Source organism: Magnolia sinica, chromosome 4 (genome assembly GCF_029962835.1).
Source record: "Magnolia sinica isolate HGM2019 chromosome 4, MsV1, whole genome shotgun sequence".
Lineage (NCBI taxonomy): Eukaryota > Viridiplantae > Streptophyta > Magnoliopsida > Magnoliales > Magnoliaceae > Magnolia > Magnolia sinica.
The window spans coordinates 26,527,484-26,547,246 of NC_080576.1; the positions used below are offsets into that span (position 1 = coordinate 26,527,484).

Sequence of the window (19,763 nt, forward strand, 5' to 3'; positions counted from 1 at the left end):
CATCCGGCTACCGATTATGCCTGCGCCCACAGAAAAAGGACGCGGATTAGCACCACTGGTTGGAAATCGAATTGCATAGAGTTACTCACTACGCTCTTATCGTACTGAGTAAACTCAGTTCGGCCCACCTTGAATGTATGTGGTCTATCCACGCTGTCCATACGTTTTTCCATCTAATTTAAGGGGTTGAGCCCAAAATTGAAGCAAATCCAAAGATCAAGTGGATCATACCACTGGAAACATTGGGGATAATGATTTCCACCATTGAAACCTTTATAGGCCCTTCAGTGATGTTTATTTGTCATCCAACCTGTTCATAAGATCATACAAACATGGATTAAGGTGAAAAACAAATATAATATTGATCCAAAACTTCTGTGGCCCCCAATAATTTTTCAACCTTAGACGTTCAATTCAACTCTTTCCTACGGTGTGGTTCATTTGAACATTGGATATGCTGCATTTGTGGGGTCAATACCTAAAATTATCTGGTAAAATGTATGGACGGAGCACATAAAGTACATAAATCATGGTGGCCCTCACAGAGTTTACTTACTACACTAGCGTAGTGAGTTACTCTATGCAATCCACTTCCTACAGGTTGAGTAGCGAGACTCACTACTAAAGTGACATCACCAAGTTCCGTGGGCCCCACGATTTATGTATTGTATCTAAACCATCCATCCATTTGGAGAGATCATTTTAGGGCATTTGATAAAGAATGAGGTAGATCCAAAGCAGTAGTGGACCCCACCACAGAAAATAGTAGGGAGAGTGACGCCCACCGTTGAAACCTTCCTAAGGTCGACCATGATGTTTATTTGAGATCCAACCTTTCCATAATTTAACAAAGACATGAAATAAGGGAAAAAACAAATATAAGCTTGATCCAAAGCTTTTGTAGCCCTTAGAAGTCTTTAATGGTGGGCATCACTCCCTGCTGTTTTCTATGGCGGGGTCCACTGGAGCTTTGAATCTGAATCATTCTTTGTATCATGCCTTAAAATGACCTCTCCAAATGTATGGACGGTGTGGATACAACGCATACATCATGGTGGGGCCCACATAACTTGGTGACATCACTTCAGTAGCGAGTCTCCCTACTCAAACCCGTCAATAGCCAATCTACGTCCCTAAAAGGCATCCGAGGCCTTTTTTCCGAAACAGAGGAACCCAAAATTCCCTCTTTTTCTCTCAAATACTCTCCAAATCTCTGATTCTTCATGTCATTTGCTGAAATCGAAGGGAATCAAAGATTTTTTCAAAAAAAAAAAAAACTACGAACGGCACACGGCTTCGATCGATTGGCCCACCAAATGCAACTTTCGAATAGGCAATCTCTTTTACAGGTATCAAAATACACTATTTTGAATTTTTTTCCTTTATATATATATATATATATATATATATATATATATTATTTTCTGGGGTTGTTCCGGTTTTTTCTGATTTTTCAACATTCCCGGCCCTTTAATCGCGAAGGAAATGTTAAAATCCCTATAAAAAGGGGTAAAAGTGATAATAGCTATCGATATCACACAATATTTTGCGATATCTCACGATATTTTGCAATATATCGCATGATACAGAAGATCTTTCAAATTTTTTGTATTTCAAGGGCTTTCCGAGGGGTTTCGTATCGCTCGCCATCGATACCGATAATATCAGCCGATAGTATCGATATTACGAACATTGGTTATCACCACTTAATTTCTAACTTCCCTAGATAAAAACCATATAAATTATAAATAGAAAATAATTGGCAACATGGATGGGGAAAAAACTTCAAATTAATAGTTTTCTGGAGAAAATCAGTCTTAATCCTTTCAATAAGGAAGATCATATCTAGAAGGCATTCGAGGGTTTTAAGATATTTTTTGGATTGCTTATGGAATCATTAGGATGCATGGAAGAATGTTTTCAAGGGAAGTCCATACCCATGGATTCTTAAATCTGGGATAAGGGGTTCAATGGATTTTGAGAGTTTGTACTTTGATGCCAATGTAGAGTTCCATGGATGTTTAGATTGTGTTTGGATCATGAATCCTGGAAGTCACATTCATGATTAGGAATTGAAAAGAATACAAAAAGATATGTCAAACAACCACTTGCTCTGAATGCTCGAGCCATTAGAGGATGTTGTATCAATGTATATCAAGGGACTTTAACACTCCCCCGCACGTGATGTGGGGCTTCGCACGGGAACATACTGGGCAAAGGTGGAGGCACACTCACTCACACCATAAACAATGGCCACCTGTGGGAGAATATATTACAGAGGCATAGTTGCTACTCTCGGGATTCGAACACATGACCTTCCTCTCTGAGACCATGTTAAACCAGTGTTCAAAATATCGGTTATCGCACTATGTATCGCACCCTTGGGATATAGATACGTATCAGTTATCGCACGGGATATATCGTTTGTATCGCATAATTTATCGCACTTTTTGGGAAATATGGGGAAACTTTGGGGAAATGGTTGAATTTTTTAATGAAACTTTGGGGATTGTTAAAAAAGACCTTAATACACACTTTTAAATCATAACATCTCAAAAAAAAGATGCACATAATAATTTTCCTTTGTATAGGGTCCTGAGCTATGCGATGTTTAACTGAACTAATGCAAACTATATTTAAATTGGATGCATGATATTTATAAATATATCATAGTCATGTATGAAAACACAACCAATCTGGCGTCACAGAACTTGGTGACGTCAATTCAGTAGCCAGTCTAGCTACACAACATGTCAGTATCTAATCCGCGTCCTACAAGTCCGCGCGGGTGAACTCCCCCTGACACCAGCCCCATGGCTGGTGGTCGGCACTCTATGGGCCCCCACCATAATGTATTTGTTTCATCCATTTCGTTCATCCATTTTTATGGATCATTTTAGGGATTGATGAAAATAATTATAGGGATATAAATCTCAGGTGGACCACACCACAGGAAAACAATAATGATTGGATATCCACCATTTAAATCCTCCTAAGGCCCACTGTACTGTTTATTTGACATCCAATCTATTGATTGGATCATAAAGACCCAGATGAAGGGGAAAAATAAATATCAGCTTGATCCAAAGCTTTTATGGCTCCCAAAACGTTTTTAATGGTCAACGTTCATTCAACACTGTTTCTGTAATGTTGTCCACTTTATATTTTGATATACCTTATTTTTTCTCTCATAACATAAAATGATCTATAAAAATAGGTGGACAGAATGGATGAAACACATACATCATGGTGGGGCCCACAGAGCACCAACCACCAGCCATTGGCTAGTGCCCGTGGGAGTAGCCAATCCGTTTCCTCCGCGCGGCACACTCAGTACCCCATGTGTACTGTGTAAATTTTGTGGGGTCCACCGTGATTTATGTATTTTATCCACTCCATCCATCCATTTTACCAGATAATTTTAGGGCTTTAACAGAAAAATGAAGTATATATAAACCTCAAGTGGACCACACCACAGGAAACAGTGTGAATTGAACATCTACTGTTGAAAATTTCTCGGGAGCCACATAAGTGTTGGATCAAGCTTGTATTTGTTTTTTCCCCTTCATCCATGTCTGTGTGATTGTATGAACAGGTTTGATGAGAAATAAACATGACTGTGGGCCCTAAAAAGGTTTCAACAGTGGAAATCATCATTCCAACTATTTCCTATGGTGTGGTCCACTCAATCTTTGGGTATGATTAAATTTTGGGCTCAACCGTTAAAATAAGATGGAAAAACCGATGGACGGCATGGATAGACCACATACATTCACGGTGGGCCCAACAGAGTTTACTCAGTACGATAATAGCGTACTGAGTAACTCGGTACGCAATCCGATTTCCTCATTGACCGGGCCCAAGTGATGTCACCAAGTTCTGTGGGTCCCACCATGATGTATTTTTTGTATCCACACCGTCCATCAAGGTATCTCGTATCAATATCGGTTGGCGTAACGGTGCCCTCCAATACCGATACGGATACGGGGGTGTAATGGCGATACGGGGGCGTAACGGCTCGTAACGGTGCAATTTATTTATTTTTTTGCCAAAAAAATATGAAAAAATATGGATTAAATCTGGAATATTCTAAGCATTCCAAATATGCATTCATTTATAAATTGGAACATGCTTATGGTGGTGTAACGGTCCACTCTTTGGTGAGAAGTTGTATTGGACTGTCTGATGAATTTATGAACCAGATAACTTGAATTTGACTAAAAAATTCATATATTTAATTTTATAAATATCTAATTTATATACTAAACAATTTAATATCATTTCTCCCAATAGTTCTTTAAAAAAAATGAAATTAAATTCAGGTAGATGGCGTTTTGGGGCTGACTTGGAGGACCAATTCATGCCCCAAATCAGTCTCAAATTCATGCAATTTATTGGCATTATCCCACTTATGAATTGGTGGACATTTATTAGATAGTGAATCATGAAAAAAAAAAAATCAAATTTATTAGATAGTGAATCATGAAAAAAAAAAATCAAAAGGCCCTATTTAAAAAAATAAGTGTCTACAAATTAACAATTAAAACTATTCAAACAATTTGATTTTGGCATGGTGAATTAGCAATTACAGTCCATAATTTAATTGGTAAATTTTAAGTTAATACATGTCTCGTGTACAATTTTTTAAGGTCCCGAATTAGGCAAGACTCGAATTGTGAAGTGTAGCACACGATTGTCAAAGTTTTTTGGGCCCCACCCGTGATGAATGTATTATATCCACACCGTCCATCCATTTTGCCAAATAATTTTAGGGCATGAGACCATAAATGAGGCAGATCCAAAGCTCAGGTGGACTGCACCATAAGAAACAACAATAATTAAACGTCCACCATTAAAAATTTATTGGGGGCTACAAAAGTTTTAAATCAAGCTGACATGTGTGTTTTCCCTTCATCCATGTCAATGTGACCCAATTAACAGGTTAGATGAAAAGTAAACATTACAGTAGACCCTAAGAAATTTTTAATGGTGAGCATTCTATAACCACTATTTCCTATGGTGTGGTCCACCTGAGATTTGGATCTTACTAATTTTTTGGATCATGACCTAAAATGATGCGGCAAAATGGATGGACGGCGTGCATAAAATATATACATCATGTTGGGGCCATGCAACACGTGTACAAAAGCCTACCACGCACATTTTTTTGAAAACGGATTACGTTGTGTACCTCAATGACATACCTGTATTAACGGCAGTAAGTCTTGTGGGTCTGATCATGACATATGTATTATATCTAAACCGTCCATTCATTTGACGAGCTCGTCTTAAGGCTTGACACTAAAAATAATACAGATCTAATTATCAAGTGGACCACACTGCAAAAAGCAGTGGGGGATTGAACGTCTACCATTGAAACCCTTTTTGGGATCACAGAAGTTTTGGACCAATATGAAATTTGTTTTTCCTCTTCATTCAGGTCTTTTCGACCTTATGAACAAATTGGATGGAAAATAAACGTTTATGGTGGGCCTACGAATTGTTTAACGGTGAAAATCATTATCTCCGCTGCTATTTTTGGTGTGGTCCAGAAGATCTTTGGATATGATTCATTTTTTGGGTAATGCTCTAAAATAATATCAAAAAATAGATTAACGGTGTAGATATAACAAATACATCACTGTGGAGCCCACGTAACTTTGATCTCCTTTGAACCGTTCATACAACTCAGAGCTCGAGGAGTGTCAGTGCTCGTTTTAGCATGACACGTACCTAGAGTAGCTATATAGCTATAGCTAGTGTGTGGTACACCAGTCAATCGGCTTCCGATTTCAGATGAAAAGGACGGGAGAGAGGGCTTCCGATTTCAGACGAAAAAGACGGGAGAGGGAAATCGAAAATCAAAAGAGGGAAAGAAGAGAGAGAGAGAGAGAGAGAGAGAGAGAGGAGGAAGAAGAAGGAAGAGGAGGCCCGCGGCCGCAGCAGGGCGAGAAGAAGAAGAAGAGGAAGGAGGAGGAGAAGAAAAGAAAATTAAAAAAAAACGTATGTTTTTTTTTCCCCTATTTTTTTCTTTTTTTCTTTTGGCCCGTAACAGCCGTTACGAGGCCGTAACGGGCGTTATGGCCCGTAACGGGCGTAACAGTCATAGAATCGGGGGCGTGCTCGTTTCGACCCCGTATCACGTAACGGTGTCAGCCGTTACCGTTACGTATCGGCTGATACAGCTGTATCGTAACGGATACAGGACAACTTGCCGTCCATACATTTGAAGAGATCATTTTATGGCATGAGCCAAAAAATGGGTCAGATCCAGAGCTCGAGTGGACCCCACCACAGAAAACAATGGAGAGAGTGACGCCCACCATTACAAACTTACTGAGGCCCACAAGAGTTTTTTATCAAGATGATATTTTATCTGATCCGTCCATCCATTTTACCAGATAATTTCAGGGCTTTAGCCCAAAAATAAAGCATATACAATGTTCAAATGGGCCACACCGTAGAAAACAGTTGAATTGAACATCTACCGTTGAAAATTTCTTGAGGGCCACTTGGATGATTGGAACAAGCTTATATTAATATTTTCCCTTCATCCACGTCTGCATGATCTTATTAACGGTTTGGATGACCAATAAACATCACCGCAGGGCCGAGAAACGTTTCAACAGTGGAAATCAATATCACCACTGTTTACTGTGGTATGATCGTTTAAAATTACTACATTTAGGGATCAACCCCTTAAATTAGATGGGAAAATGGATGGACAGCATGGATAGGCCACATACATTAAAGGTGGGCCCAACTGAGTTTACTGAGTACGATAAGAGCGCACTGAGTAACCCACAACGCAATCTGATCGGTTTTTCACCCATCCGCACCCCCCTCCTTCACGCACGAAGGGTCTCACTTTCCCTCTCCTTCACGCATGCAAGGTTTCCAGACCGACGTTCTCTCGCTCCGGAAGGAAGGGTTCCTCAATCCGGCCTAATTCCTCGCCGGAATCTTCGAGAAATCCCCACAGACACGCTCCAATCAGCGAAGAAAGAGGGAAATTGAAGAAAATAGCGAGAAAAATCATCGAAGAAATAGGAAAATCGTACTTACCTATCAAATGGCCCACCTCCGATGACCGCTACAGCCTACAGCTACAGGTACTCTCCGATTTCTCTTCTTTTTTTTCTAATTCAATTTTTTTCAATTCTCCACAACCCCGCATCGGCTTTTTATGGCCGTTGTGGGTTGTTGGCTACAGTGGGACTCATGAGTCCCCTGCAAACGCACCCGTATGTATCCGTGAGTGTGTTTGTCAATATCCGACAATAATGGAGGAGGAAATCGTGCGATATCGACGATACATCGTGCAATATCGACGATATATCGTGCGAGATTTGGATTTTGGATTTTTTTTGCATCTTCCGGGGGTTATCAGACGGGTTTCATCTCACTAGGGGCCGATAACGATAATATCGACCGATAGTATCGATACTTAAAACAGTGTGTTAAACAACCACTTGCTCTAAAAGCTCGAGCCATTACAGGAGGGTGTATCAATGTGACTTTAACAGGATCATATGTTGAAGAGTGAGTTATAGTGCACCTGCACAAGATCCATGCCACTAACTGGGTGCTAACACATGAAGATGCTCTCCCGAAATCAGGGACGTGCATTCCTAGCTTGCATCTGTTGGACTGTAGAATTTAATGGGATGTGGAGTTGAGAGCTCTCATGTGGATTCCTACATCCATAAGCTTCATTCAACTATTTGGTTGGAAGCCTAAATCTTCAATGTTTTTTTCAACCCTCGTCCACCAAACTTAAGGCGGCTAAACAGCGGAATCCTGATGAGGACATCCAAACACCTTACCGAGTATACCAAGGGAAGAGGAGATGAGCTCCAGTTTCACTTTGGCTTGGTGACCACTACATGGGCACACTGAAGACCCCACATGCATGATTGTGCATCTTCGAAGACCCTATACTAGGAAGATGCATGTAGGTTACTTATTGAGGAGTTTGGACCGTTGGATTGCGAGGACACATCGATCGGACGGTTGGATCTTGAGAACACTTTGATCGGACAGTTGGATCATTGATCACAATGATCATAGACTTTAGGATGTTTAGATTTATTTCTTTTATTTAGTTGATTATTCATGTTGGATTTATTTTGATATTTAGTTGTGATTAGACAGTTAGGAACAACTTTTATTTCATTGAGCATATTTACGCTAAAAATTTTATGTCAGAGCATCTTTTTGTAAAAGTTCTTTTCTGTGACTATAAAAGAGAGGAAACGGCCAACCCTAGGGATGGATGTTTTTCTAATGAAATTTATTTGCTCCCCTTGAAGCTTTCTCTTCCTGTGAATGGAGATTGATGGTGTGATGCCAAGGTGCGAAACCTAATCTCTCCTCTCTTATCTTTCTCATCTTGTTTTTAAATCCCTCTTTTCTTCTACTTTTCTTCTCCAAACCTAAATCTCTTTACTCTTCTCTCCACCAAAACCCAAACCCATCTTTTCTTATCCCTCCCTCCACCAAACCCAACCCATCCCATATCTATCAAGCCCTACACGTACGGACTGCTTGTCCATATAAGTCGGTCTGTATGGCTGTGCGAACAGATTCATAGAACAGATTCATCCTGCATCAAATCCCCAGTCATCTATGAACGCATTGGTGTTATGCGAAGGTTTCCATGCAACCAAACAACCATTAATGGATAGAAATAAAGGACTCTGTAGAAACGACTAAATTGGAGTCTCAAGCATGTGAGACATCCTAGCTGTGGAGGCATCCTCCCATGAAGATCACTAGACACAAAAAGAGGCGAGTTCAATCATCAGGTAAACCCCTCAAGGATGTTGAATCAGACTGTCACATGTCTAATTTGAATTGTCCATCATTTCATAACAGTGTAGCCTGCCTGGAAATTGGACAAGCCTTTTCTTGCACCTGGTGATCCTCATAGTAGGTCCCACCTTCCACGCAAATCGGACGTGACACACTGACACATGCTGGGAGCACGGCGTTATCATCTGATGAGGTGCATGTAATCATTCCTATAGAAATAAGAACACAGTTCTATAGTGGGCACATCCAGGCCATACACCAGGAGGGTCCTACAAAGATGCTAGGCCCAAAAAGTCAGGCTAGTCAATTCATTAAGTGGACCGTGCACGAAAACAACCGAGTTAAAAGAAGTGCTAATGGTCAACAGCCCACCTGACAAGGGTCAAGTGTAATTAATGGACAAGGAGATCCAGGTCATCTAATGATGAGGACCAATTAGGCGTCCCACATGTGCCAGTTGGCATGTGCAGTCATGTGTAGAGTAACATGTTCAGAGGTGCCTGAAAGGATATGCATTTAACAAACCGGTACACAAATGAGAAGTACTACAATGTTCTCATGTTACGATAAGGTATATTGTATAGCTAAACCAACAAAAAATGTTCAATGCTCTCAGAGGGCTGTATTTTTAGTTATACAGGCCATTCTATCCAAATCCATTAACAAACAGACAAGAAAGCACAATGTTAACTAGAAAAGACCAATGAAGAAAACATCAGTCAATTAAACTACCCCTTTTGAGGGCTTTTATCAAAGAAGTCGAAACCCTCAAATGGAAGGAATTCAAATTTCAAAGCAAGAAGAATCAAGGAGCATAATCAACCAAACCACATCTTCCAGCAAAAAACTAAAGAGATGGAAGAAAAAGTAATACAACAAAAATATCATCGGATACTCTCCCGACTATAGAACTTTCAATAAAAGAAGATTAACCAAAAAATAGGCCTTCAGAGAACTGTAGAATATGGTAAAGGGGTGACACAATACAAACCAAAAGAGAAAAAATCATTTTGACATGTTGTGTTTTAAATATCAATGATATCAACTGATATATAATGTTTCAAACATGTGCAGTACAAAATACAACTCAAGTACATATTTTATAATATGTTGACGGTAATTATCATTGCTACTGGCAAATATATCGGCATGCCTTATCTACAAATTTGCTCTGTTTAGGTCAAAACTTGCAGTATTTAGCAAGGTTTGCAGTGTAAATCAGTACATATTTGGAAGAAAAAAATGCCCAATTTTTTTAGGATTCCCTTCATAAATGTGTTTTAACGACTCCACTTGAGTTGTTTCGCATCAAAAAACGATTTGGTAAAGAAACAGCAATTGGAGACCAATTTTAGCCCGGAATCCCAAAGGTGAGAAAAATGCATCTTTTGTTTGTTTGAATTCATTTTTCAACAGATTAGCAATGAAATATTTTGACATCCATGTCCATGCATGACTTTCATGCATTGAAATGGATTTCGAGCAAGAAATTTGAATTTCCAAGGTGAAAAGAGAAGAAAGTGAGGAAAAAAATTATGCATAGTTCTGTGATGGAAGACTGTCATATATTTGTAAAATTTTGAGCTCCGTGTGCAATCCTTTGTCTTTTAACATCTCCGGAAGATTCACTAAGAAAATCCACCATTTTTCTGAAGTTTTCCCAAAGTTTTTATTTTTATTTTTTTGGTTAGCTTGTTAGTACACCCACTGTCAGCTCACACTTCACTATAAGCCACCCCCACTAGGGAATCGATACCAAGACCTCAGTGTTGAAAAGAGGTATCTTTCACTCAGTCTACCACTTGAGCTATGGATCAGGGTGTAAAATATATGATTCCTACAGAATGAAACTTGACAATATATGTGTAATATTTCCTGATATATCCCACAATATTTTCATTCTTGAAGGTGTGATATCATGTGCAATAATGATGTTTAAAACATACGAACCTTGTATGTTAACTAGAATAAGGTTGGGATTAACCAAGTCACATGTTCAAGCAGAAAACCACAAAATATATAACTGAACAAAAGAACACCAATATAAACGAATAAACTCCCATTCTGGAATTTTTATAGAAGACCATATATCATCAACTAGAAGCATAAAATAAACCCATAACATGCATCAATCATGTGTTATTTATTGTTAGGACCATAACATCTAGCCCCAAAACCCATATTGGGAAATGATTCTGGTTGACAATGCCTCGTATTTGCACTTTTAGATCTTAACACTCTTATGAATTACAAATAAAAATTAAAATGCTAGAGAAAAGAGAGAATACTCAATAGAGGTTGAAGGAGTCCCCCACGAGTGCTTTCAGTGTCGGTATCAATGCATGTATCACACACTTGAGATATAGAAACATATCAAGTATCGCATAAAATATCGCCGTTTTTGCAAAACAATGGGAAATTGGTCAAACTTTTCAATGAAACTTCAAGGGATGTCTTCTGTAGATTAAACACTTGGAGAGGTAAATCCATGTCTTTGGGAGGGAGACTAACTCTTCTCGAAGCGTCTCTCTAATCTTCATGTCTATTTTATGTCCTTGTTTCATTGCCCTTCATCGATTAAGCTTAAAATAGATAAATTGAGGAGAGATTTTCTCTGACAAGTTGGATCAGAAGATTGGAAATTCCATGATGGGGACATCATGCGCACGCGCACGCCCCCCACCCTACGCACATACTCAAGGAGGAGGAGGGCCCCACTATCGATCTAGATCGACGATAGCATCTATGGAGTACCTCTTAGTTAGGGGGTTGTGCTATGGAGCATTGGAGTGGACCCGATCATCATATGGATTCTACCATTGGATCTCACGATCGTGGCCCACTACCCTAAATGATCTAAGATTTTGAGTTTTGGCTATTATCGTTATTAGAAACATCATGAACGGTTTTGAATGCGTAGATTAGTTATTATTTTAGTTACTTCATCTCTAAGTATTAGTGTGCGCACACGGCACAAGGATAAAATTGGCTTTTGGGTTTTCATATAGATAAGCAACCCCATGTAGGTATTTTTCAATGAAGTTTATGAATAAAAATTCTACGTTTTTTTCTTCTTCTTTATCTCTCTGAGTTGAATAATCAAATTGGGTGCAAAACCCTCTCTTCCTCGAAGGGCTAACTATCGTGGTGCGAAGCCACAACCATCCCAAATCATCCTCACTTCCTACACCCCACATCCATCATCTTCCACAGCCCTCCCATCTTCAGATTCACCTTTTCTTGTTCCCAATGTTCAAAATATCGATACTATCAGCCAATATTATCGTTATCGCCCCCCAGCGAGACGAAACCCGCGCAATAACCCCCGAAAGATTTTAAAAAAAAAAAACTCAAAATCCAAATATCGCACGATGTATCGTCGATATCGCACGATTTCCTCCTCCATTATTTGCGGATATCAACAGACGCACTCACGGACACTCACAGGTTGATTGTAAGGGACTCGCGAGTCCCACTGTAGCCAACAACCCACAACAACCATAAAAAGCCAATGTGGGGTTGAAGAGAATAAAAAAAAAAAAAAAGAGTGAGAAATCGGAGAGTACCTGTAGGCTGTAGCGAAGATTGGTGATCGGAGGTGGGCCATTCGACATGTAAGTACGATTTCCCTCTTTCTTCGATGATTTTTCTCGCTATTTTCTTCAATTTTCCTTTCTTCGCTGATTAGAGCGTGTCTGTGGGGATTTCTCAGAGATTCCGGTGAGAAATCAGGCCGGATTGAGGAACCCTTCCTTCCGGAACGAGAATCATCGTCGCGAACGTCGGTCTGGAACCCTTGCGTGTGTGAAGGAGAGGGAAAGTAAAGGAGGGGCATAGATGGGGTGACAATGGGATCGGATTGCGTGGTGGGTTACTCAGTACGCTCTTATCGTACTCACTAAACTCAGTTGGGCCCACCTTTAATGTATGTGGTCTATCCACGCCGTCCATCCATTTTCACATCTAATTTAAGAGGTTGATCCCAAAATTTAGGAATTTTAAAAGATCATACCACAGGAAACAGTGGTGATACTGATTTCCACCGTTGAAACCTTTCTTAGCCCTGCAGTGATGTTTATTGGTCATCCAAACCATTAATAAGATCATACAGACATGGATGAAGGGAAAATACGAATATAAGCTTGATCCAATCATCTAAGACTTCTGTGGCCCTCAAGAAATTTTCAACGGTAGATGTTTAATTCAACTATTTTCTACAGTTTGGCCCATTTGAACATTGTATATGCTTTATTTTTGGGCTAAAGCCCTGAAATTATCTAGTAAAATGGATGGATGGATCAGATAAAATACATAAATCATGGTGGACCGTAATTAGCTTAATCAGTATGGTAAGCATAGTTACTTTTAAGTGACGTCACCAAGTTGTGGGTCCCACGGTAATGTATGTGTCGTATCCACACCGTCCATTCATTTGGAAATATTATTTTAGGGCATGACACAAACATTTAGGCAAATATCATCTTGATCAAAAACTCTTGTGGCCCTCAATAAGTTTGTAATGGTGGGCGTCACTCTCCACTGTTTTCTGTGGTTGGGTTCACTCGAGCTTTGGACCTAACCCATTTTTGGGCTCATGCTATAAAATGATCTCTTCAAATGTATGGACGGAGTGGATACAAAAAATACATCATGGTGGGAGCCACATAACTTGGTGACGTCGCTTGTGCCCTGTCAATGAGGGGCCGATCATACAGATGTGGTTGATCGGACTGCGTACTGAGTTACTCAGTACACTCTTATGATACTGAGTAAACTCTGTTAGGCCCACCGTGATTGCACGTGGTTTATCCACGCCGTCCATCCATTTTTACTGATCATTTTAGGTGTTGAGCCCAAAATTGAAGCATATCCACAACTCAAGTGGACCATACCACAGGAAACAGTAGAACTATTAATTTCTACCATTGAAACCTTTCTAAGGCCCATAGTGATGTTTATTTGTCATCCAACCTGTTAATAAGATCAATCGGACATGGATGAATGGAAAACACAAAGATCATCTTGATCTAAAACTTCTGTGGCCCCCAAGAACCTTTCAACAATAGAAATTCAATTCACACTGTTTCCGTTGGTGTGGTCCACTTGAGATTTTGACAGACTTCATTTTTGGGCTAAAGCCCTAAAATAATCTGTTAAAATGGATGGATGGAGTGGATAACATGCATGAATGAGGGTCAGCCCCACAGAGTTTACTCAGTGCGCTTAGGTTCCGCAATCAGCTTCCGCGCGGATTTGTAGGACGCGGATTAGATACTGACAGGTTGCATAGCCAGACTGGCTACTGAAGTGATGTTACCAAGTTCTGTGGGGGCCCACCATGATGTATGTGTTGTATCTACACCGTCCATCCATTTGGCTAGATCATTTTTAAGGCATGAGACAAAGAATGAGTCAAATCCAAATCTGAAATGGACCCCACCACAGAAAACAGTGGGGAGAGGGACGCCCACCGTTGAAACCTTCCTAAGGTCCACTATGATGTCTATCTGAGATCCAACTTGTTTATAAGTTAAGACAGACATGTGAGAAGGGAAAAAACAAATTTCAGCTTGATTGAAAACTTTTGTGGCCCTTAGAAATTTTTAATGGTGGGCGTCACTCTCTCCACTGTTTTCTGTGGTGGGGTCCACTCGAGCTTTAGATCTAACTCATTCTTTTTCTCATGGCCTAAAATGATATCTCCAAATGGATGGACGGTGTGGATACAACACATACATCATGGTGGGCCCTAGAGAACTTGGTGATGTCACTTCAGGGTCCACCATGTCATTTATTTTCCATCCAACCTGTTGATATGTTCATATACACCCGTATGAAGTGAAAATATGCTGGGAATAAAACAATTACAGCTCTGTAGGGTAAAACATGCTGTAAATGTAAAATTCACCGTTCATCCGGTGATCCGTACATACAAAATATAAGCCTGATTAAAAAAACTATTGTGGGCCACACCAATGGGAACAATGTAAAACTGCTTCCAAATTGATAAATTCACGCTGTGAGGCCCACCTGAGTTTCTTTTATCAGGATGAATTTTGTACCTTCTCCTTATTTTAGTGAGTTACACCTGATTAACGACTTTGATTGAAGGTCCACATCATGGTGGCCCCTAATTACTAACCTATTGTTGGCATCAATTCCCATTGTTCCTTGTGGTGTGGCCGATCTGAGTGGTGGATCTATCTGATTTTAGCTCCATCCAATCTCAACGGATAGATAAAATATTATTTTACGGATAAAATATGTCGAGAGGAAGAGAAGGGAGACAACCTAATATAGGGTGGACGCACGGTCAGCCCATTCCCGATAATCGATTCGGGAGTATTTGTAATTTATGTGGCCATGTATCGAGGAGTGGTGGGGTAACCCGCTTAAAAGAGCATTTAACAGGAGGGTATCGCAATGTTGTGGATTGCCCTAAGTGCCCACAGGATGTGCGAGAAGAGATGACCATATTGGAAAAAAAATGTAAAGACAAAAGATGAATGACATGCACGGGAGGGAGATTAGGGAGGAGTTGGGGCGGCCACCATATGTAAGTGAGGAGGATGTAGTGGATCACGATGGCAATGTTGATCCCGAATACAGACGCGCAGTTCAAGAGTCCATGCGGATCAGTGGGAGAGGGATCAAGATAGGAGGTGGGACACGAGTAGGCCTAGATTTGAGGGGTCTATCCAGTTTACCAGTGGGTTAGGTTAGATGACTTGGATACCTCAGATGGGCGACCAGAGCCACATGTTGCAGCGGAAGCAGAGACACAAGGGATTGATTTTAACGTACATGTGGAACAGCAGAGGTCTCCTGCTGAGGCATTCGACCCATTGACGAAGAGGCAGGAGGGCAGCCCGCGGCAGTCACTATCACGCGGGACACATGGCTGGGAGGCATTGTCTGACACCGAGACTGAGTCAGAGAGTGATGCGGGGAATGAGTTCTGTGATGATGATGGCGGTGATAAGGGTGACGATGACTCTAATGACAGTAAGGATGATGATGATGATGATGGCGATGGGGATGGCGACATGGGTGGGAGTCGGGATAAGAGGCCTCTTAGCCCTTTCACCGGGGAGGAGAATTTCAATCATTCCACGCAAGACCCTGACCATGGTTCTCGTCTAGGAGAACCACAACCCCGTCTTGTTTACAATAAGACATACACGTGTCAAAAGCTACTGCAGAAAAAGCAGACTCATAAACTTTCAGATTTTGAGGAGCTGCTGGCAAAATACATGAGGGACACAAGCGTTCGTAGCAGGCGAGGTGGCTCTAGATTTAGATCACGGACGAGGGAGGGGAGCTCGAGTTACAGGCCACAACATGAATCTAGATCACAAACACGGGAGAGTAGCTTGAGTTCTGTACCACAGTACGGGGCATGGATATGAACCTAGTGGATATGCGACGAGTGATTCCAGCAGTTACGGCACATCATTTTTCAACCATGGTCAGGAGTTCACTTCTGCATATGGGTAGGGATATGAGCAGCAATATAGATATGACCAACAATATGGATACCAAGGAGCTTCATATGTGCCCTTCCCTGATCCATATCAGCTATAGACTGTGACGATTATGCAATACCCACGGATGGGCGTATTGATTCAATTCGAAGTGGATCAGTACCAGCGTTATGTCAGGGAGTATCTTAACTGGTACCACTCTACTATGACCTGGGCACAATATTGTCGATTTGTGGATCAGCAGTACTATGCCCAGCCCCGTCGAGATGGAGATGATGATTACGAGCCACTGCGCAACTCTATGTGGGTCTAGACCACAACTAATCTCCATCATTGATATGTATATTTCTCAAATTTTACTTCTTCAATTCTTTTGCTTTTCAATGAATTGGTTGTGTTTTCATACATGACTATGATATATTGATAAATATCATGCATCCAATTTAAATATAGTTACATTAGTTCAGTTAAACATCGCATAGCTTAGGACCATATACAAAGGAAAATTATTATGTGCATCTTTTTTTTGAGATGTTATGATTTAAAAGTGTGTATTAAGGGCTTTTTTAACAATCCCCAAAGTTTCATTAAAAAATTCAACCATTTTCTCAATGTTTCCCCATGTTTCCCAAAAAGTGCGATAAATTATGTGATACAAACGATATATCCCGTGCGATAACCGATACGTATCTGTATCCCAAGGGTGCGATACATAGTGCGATACAATGTTGTCATGTGTGGTCGCATTTGCGAATATGCGATCGCATATGCGCATATATGTGGGCCGATCGCATATGGGGCAGTGGCATATGCGATCCCTGCACATACGCGATCGCATATACCACATGTGCCAGCATATGCGATCCCATATGCGATGTATGCGATTGCATACTACATATGCGATCCCATATGTGATCGCATAATGGCCAACGGTTAGATTTCTGACCATTTTTTGACCTTTTTTTAAAAAAAATCCCGGTTTTTACTTTATAAATATGCATTCTAAGCATTCCTACATGCAAAAAAAGCTCAAACTCTCTCTCTATTCTCTATTTCTCTTACTACATCCTCTCTTACATATTTCTAATTCTAACTTCTAAGCACTTTACAATCTACATTCTACATCCACTCCTCTCCATCCATATTCCATTTCCATATTTCTTTTCTTTTCTTTTCTTTCAACTTTCAAGAATCAAGAATCAAGGAAGGGTATAAGAATCAAGAATCGAGAATCCAATATACATGATACATCATACCATTACCATCCATATTCAAGAATCAAGATTCAAGAGTCAAGAGACTCCTCACTCTTCTAGTCCTCTCCAATCTCCATCCACTAAGTTTTCTAAGTTCTAACTTCTAAGTTCTAAGTTTCTAATTCTAAGTTTCTAACAACTTCTTTCTATCATTTTTTTTTATATTTTGTTTGTTTATTGATTTGTTACTTTGTTAATTGTTAGTTGTTATTTGTTACAACTTACAACTTACAAGCTTGAAGTTACAACTTACAAGTTACGACTTACAAGTACAAGTTACAACAAGATTTCAAGATCAATACTCAAGTGAAGGGGTAAAAAAGGTGAAGAGAAGACAAGTAGACAACTTAGAGTCGAATTTGGAAGTTGAAAGTTGGAAGTTGGGAACCTCTTTTAGATTTGTTACATTTGTAATTTCACTTTTATTGTGTGTAAATCTCTCTCTCTCTCTCTCTCTCTCTCTCTCTCTCTCTACAAGTGTAACTCAACTCTCTCTTTTTCTCATTTTCTTTTCCCTCTTCTTCTCCCTTTCTAAAAGTGTAAGTGTGTAACTCAACTCTCTCTCTCCCTCTTCTTCTCCCTTTCTAGTTTCTACAAGTGTAAGTGTAAGTGTAAGTGTGTAACTCTCTCTCTCTCTCTCTCTCTCTCTCCCCCCCCCCCCCGCCAAGTCCCATCTCTTTAGGCTCTTTACTCTTACTTACTCTCTTTGATCTACTTCTTTCTTACTTCTTAGTTCTTTTTCTTAGTCTCTTACTTTAGTTTTCTTTTTATTTGTAGTTTACTTTCTAGTTTCTAGTTAGTAGCAAGTTAGTTACTTTTTAGTGCTAATACACACACCACCATCCACCATTATAATGTCTTCTTCCCAATCTTCCTCTTTGAAGCCCAACTCGAATGACCCGAGTTGGAAGTATGGGCACTACCATAGTGCGACCGAAAAGACTCACATAGTATGTGAGTTATGTGGGTTTGTGAGTTCCGATGGCATTACAAGGCACAAGCAACACCTTGCACATTTACCGGGGTCAAATGCAAAAGCATGCGACAAAATTACTCTAGAAATCCAAAGGGAGATCGTGGAGTATATGGAAAAACAATCAAGAGAGATGCGATAGTGCCCTACATCAGGAGGAATATATGGAACAAGATACATATAAAGATATAAATGTAGTTAATACAGATGAAGCTAGTCTCACTCTCTCTACTTTGACAGGCCGGTCTAGACCACAAGTACAACCATCGAAAAGAGCCCGAGGGCATGGGCCCATAGATGGTGTAGACCACACCCCGAGGATGTGGTCGACCAAAGGGGTAGAGGGAAAGGGCCGGCTCAATCAACTTTAGAGAACCAGTATAAACAAAAAGATAGGAAAACCACAATTCAATATATTGCTAAGTGGTTTTACCGAACTGACGTTGCTTTTAACGCCATTAAATCAAAAGGCTTCAAAGTAATGATTGAGGCTATAGGTCAATTTGGACCTGGGCTTAAACCTCCTTCATATCATGAAATGAAGGAGACATGCCTAAAAACTGAAATTGAATATACACAATCCTTCATAGCTGAATATAGGAAATCATGGAAAATATATGGTTGTTCACTAATGGCCGATGGATGGATGGATTGATCCGATCGGTCTCTCATTAACTTTTTGGTAAATTGTCCAGCTGGGACAATGTTCTTGAAGTCAGTGGATGCGTCGGGCCATTCACACACAGGAGAATATTTGTTTAACTTACTAAATAGTGTAGTTGAAGAAATAGGTAAGGGCTACGTTATACAAGTAATTATAGATAACGCAGCCTCGTATGTAATGGTCGGTCGTCTTCTTATGGAGAAGAGGCGACGTTTATTTTGGACCCCCTGTGCAGCCCATTGTATTGATCTTATGTTAGAAGATATAGGTAGATTATTTATAAATGTGATTGCAAGGGCTAGAAGAATCACGATCTTTATGTACAAACACGCCCTTCTTCTCAGTCGAATGAGAAAACACATTGGGAGTAACTTGCTACGTCCAGCAGTCACTCATTTCGCTACAACCTTTTTAACACTACAAAGGCTACATGCAAAGAAATCAAAACTTAGAAGCTTTGTAGTGTCGGCCGATTTTACAAGTGAGCCTTGGTCAAAGAAGGCTGAAAGGAGACGAGTTCAACAAACAATTCTTTCTCAAAGTTTTTGGACTCAAGTGGTAAAGGAACTAAA

General features: G+C 40.2%; 1 protein-coding gene across 1 annotated transcript in view; it reads right to left on the reverse strand.

The window, feature by feature from the left end:
- The window catches only part of LOC131242859 (cell division cycle 5-like protein), a 60,356-nt gene that overhangs the window by 19,824 nt on the left and 20,769 nt on the right, over positions 1-19,763 (reverse strand). The window lies entirely within an intron of this gene.